Here is a 4,606-nt window from a genome sequence, read left to right on the forward strand (position 1 = left end):
TGATTTTCTGTCCACGAGAAGTCGAGAACGAGACCATGACTTCGAGGGTGTTTGGGGTTGCTTTTAAAATAACTTTTGGCTTTTAACTTTTCCAAAAAGTTAAAAAAAAACCAAAAGGTGTTTGGATGGTTCGAAAGATCTTTTGGAAATGACTTTTGGCAAGAAGAAAATAAGGAGCTTCTAAAGTCACAAAATCATGACTTTTTGTGAGTTTTTGTTATTTTACCTATAAAAGTTAAATTAAAAATCCTTCTGTCAATCCAAACATATTTTAAAGACCTTTTGCAAAAAGTCATTTTACAAAAAGTCCTACCCTAATCCCAAACACCTCTTCATCAACACAAATTCAAGAATTGATTCACGACTTCACCTTTCTCCTTCCCCAGGCGCACGTTGTTCGTGCTCAATCTTCATCTGTATCCGTTTCTTGTTGCATCCCATCAGGTAAGCATCGAATTCTCAATCTTTCGTTTCTGTTTCTGTTTCTGTTTTGCAATCTTCTCAATCATGTCCAAATTCTCAATCGCTATCTTTTTTATTAGAAAGAGGGCAACGAGTCCAGAACGATTTATGACAAATTACTTGATGCATTGCAGATTTTTCTTGCTACTCTGAACTGTTAATTAGGTGATTGTCTTCCTAATCAAAATGATAAAAGTTCCAATTTGAGATTAGTTCAACTTACGCATCTTACTTATACATAACTTGTGAATTTACATCCACCTGTTTCCATTTGATGTTTCTGGTATCAGGTTTTATATAATTAGCACTTAACAAAACCCGAATTACACACGGTATGAAATTTGATGGTAAAAACCTGTTTTTTCTTTCATTACCCTTATACAGTAATGATGGGACTATCTGTTGGAGAAAAGCATTTTATACAGGGAGGAATCGCTCAAGACCTTCGTACAGATGGGCGTAAAAGATTAACTTATCGCCCCATATCTGTTGAAACTGGAGTCATTGCTCAGGTAAAATTCTTTTTTATTCAATAACATTTCCCATTATTTAATAAAAACACTTAGTTTATGAGCTTAATTAATGACACAGGCAAATGATTCAGCAAGAGTGAAGATGGGTAAAACTGAAGTCATAGCTAGTGTGAAGGTATCTCTTCTTCTTCTTCTTCAGGGATATAAATGTAAATTCATGTATGTTTGTACTTTGTTGATTGCAGGCTGAATTAGGAAGACCAAGTTGTTCATCCAATCAGCCCATGACAAAGGAAAAGTTTCCATATACATCGATTGCAGTCCCACAGCTAGGGGTGAGCATGGTGCGGTTTTGTGCGGTTTTTGGCTAAAACCGAACCGAAAACCGCAACTTCGGTTTTTTGAAGTTTAGAAACAGCACCGTTCGGTTTGTATGCGGTTCGGTTTTTGCGGGTTTTTATGCGGTTTGGTCTTTTTTTGTGGTTTTTTGTCAGTTTTTTTATTTGGTTTTGTTTTGCTTTTTTACTAAAACTCAAGTAACTCAACGAGTTACTTTGACTCAAATGAGGAGTGTTAATTATTTCTTAAGAAACTTTATATAGGGATGAATCGATACCACCACCTATTAATTGGTTTGAACTCAAATGACATAACCACTCATCCAACATGCTTCTAATGCTTGAATATAATACGAATTAAATATAATATTTGTTTCGCAGTTACATGAGATAATATCAATTAATGTATTCATAAAAATCAAACTATCATCACTAGTACTCTTCATATGAATATGTTAAAAAATATAATAAACATTATTTGTTCTTGTAAATATATTATATATATGTTTAAAAATATATAATCATCCTCTGTTAAGATAGATATTTATATTTATAAAAATTTTAATTGTAATGAGTTCTTCATTTTTACAAATATCAATACTTAATATATATATATATATATATATATATATATATATATATATATATATATATATATATATATATATATATATATATATTCGGTGCGGTTCGGTTTTTTGCGGTTTTTGCAAGACTAGAAACCGCACCGCACCAAACATTTTCGGTTTTTGCAAAACTAAAACCCGCACCGTCGGTTTTCATTTCGGTTTCGGTTTTTCGGTTTCGGTTTATGCGGTTTTTTCGGTTTGCAGTTCGGTTTTTGCTCACCCCTACCCACAGCAGCACCACAATACGAGGTTCAAAATAGTTTACTTTTGGTCCTCCAACTTTCTTTGAATACACACAATTTACCCTTCCTACCTTTTGTAGGGAATAGGAGGTGAAGAATTGTCAATGAAACTCTCTGCAGCCTTGCGACAATGTCTTTTGGGTGGTAAAACTGGAGCAGGTAGTTGAAAACAAAAGAAGCCTGTCTGTCAAATTACCGTTTTACCCTTACAAAGAATGTTTGTATGGTATGGCAGGATCTCAAATTAATCTTTCATCCTTGTCAATTGTGGATGGGAAAGTGTGTTGGGATTTATATATTGATGGTCTTGTGATAAATATAGATGGAAATATACTGGATGCCTTAGCTGCTGCTATCAAGGTAACATCATATACTTTTCTTTTTTCTTTTTTAAAAAATTAATACAATTATTTATTCGATGAAAGGCTGCTTTAAGCAACACAGGTATTCCAAAAGTCAATGTTGCTTCAACTGATGAACAACCAGAAGTTGATGTGAGTGATGAAGAGTTTCTACAATTTGACACAACTGCAGTTCCTGTCATAGTTACTTTAACTAAGGTATGCAGTTTGAGTCTTTTTTTAGACAGACAGTTAACTCAAGGGACCATCTTTGTAATTTGTTAAATGCATGTACTGTTTCTGTCAAAAAATATGCACAACGACAATTTTTGTAATTTATTTTCTTCACAGGGACTAAACCTGCCAACATTCGAAAGTCAGAAACACATGGATCCTTTCTGTAATAAAAATCTGCACATGGACCTTTTCTTTAAATTTTAGGTACAGTTTTTGTAATTTATTTTTCTAGATAGGTTGATCTAATGCTTAAGATCTAAACTTCTTCAATTTCGCAAAAACTAATTTCTCAAACATTTTTTTGACTTTATTCCAAAAAAATGGCACCCACTTAACAATTCTTGTTAACTAAAGTCTAAAACCTAGTTAAGTAGTTTTGTTCGTAAGTCATTATTTAACTCCAAATATTTGAAAAGTCAGCTTATGATTTCCAAGATTTTTACTTTTAACTTTCACATAACAATTAGATAAATTCCTAAATTAATAAATTTCAATTTAGTAAATTTTAAAATTTAATAAATTATTTTTTATCTGATTAAATTTTAAAAACTAATTTAAATTATAAGGAATTTCAATTAATGGTTAAAATTTTTAGTATTGTATTGCAGGTGTGACACACACCAACGTTATGTCGCAATTTCCGAAAAAATCTTATAATTTGGTCATTATCATCCCCAAGATTCTCCAATTATATGCACAGTTGATTTCGATGATTATTCATGATTGGGATTGACTTTAAACACAAAAAATAACGTTGTAACACTCTTAAATCTAAGATTTGAAGATCAAATACTATTTATTATAAAAACTCAAGGCTTCACTATTTACTATGGGTGAAAATTGTGTGGTTCGGTGCAGTTTTTGGCCAAAACCGAACCGCAAACCGCAACTTCGGTTTTTTAAAGTTTAGAAACCGCGCCATTCGGTTTTTATGCGGTTTCGTTTTTTTGCAGTTTTTTTTTTATCAGTTTTTGCTTTTGTTTTTTGTTTTGCCTTTTTACTAAAACTCAAGGAGTTACTTTGACTTGGAGGCCCACCCAAGCAAGTTCAGGATGAATGGTAGTTCATTCATTGTAAACTTTAAAATTACAGATATATCCATCCAAAACTATAAAAATTACATACATGTCCAAAATCATAATTTAATTAGAGTTATATCAATTTTTATTAAATATTATATCTAATATTCAAAATTATATATTAGTTTACCAAATTGCCCTTTCCTAATTAAATTCCAAATTAAATCAAAAGGCATATACATATCATATCTTTTAGTTCGATTAAGGGGCCTTCAATATTGGTATATTGTTTTCTTCACTATATATCTTACCTTTCTTCACTCGGCATCTATTCTCCATTAGTGCTTTTCGCATTTTCTTCATCACAACAGGTAAAATCTATCATCTTCATTGACTAAACTGGAGTGACTATAAGCATATAGAAGTGAAAGAAAGGTGATTTTGTTTGGTATGATTTTGTTTTTGCACATGTTGGTGAACAATTTGACTGTTTTTTTGTCGTTACCCTGCTACCCGTAAGCTGAAATCATTGTGCTCCATGTTATAACATTTCTTTGTGGCATTTCATCGAACACCTAGCGTGTAGCATCTATGTTTCCAACATAAAAACTGAAAACCACGTTAAACATACATTTTTCGGCAAGTAAGAGAACTGAATTGATCATTTAGTATGATATAAATGGAGAATGAATGAAATTAACGATTCCATTTGAATGAGAAAAATTTTAACTGTTTCTCTTTCCATTCCATCATGACATGGAATGACAAATCGCAACATAACCATTTTTTTCATCTTGTTGTGATCATCAAGAAGATTCAGCGATAAAGAAGATGCGATTTGATGCCAGATGCGATTAAGACTTGG

The 4,606-nt window shown here is 32.0% G+C and overlaps 1 pseudogene; it reads left to right on the plus strand.

The window, feature by feature from the left end:
- Positions 1–848: 848 nt before the first annotated feature.
- LOC145126967 (uncharacterized) lies at positions 849–3,336 on the plus strand (annotated as a pseudogene).
- The last annotated feature ends 1,270 nt before the right edge of the window (positions 3,337–4,606 follow it).

Source organism: Lactuca virosa, chromosome 7, assembly GCF_052849685.1.
Source record: "Lactuca virosa cultivar CGN04683 chromosome 7, Lactuca_virosa_CGN04683_v6, whole genome shotgun sequence".
Classification (NCBI taxonomy): domain Eukaryota; kingdom Viridiplantae; phylum Streptophyta; class Magnoliopsida; order Asterales; family Asteraceae; genus Lactuca; species Lactuca virosa.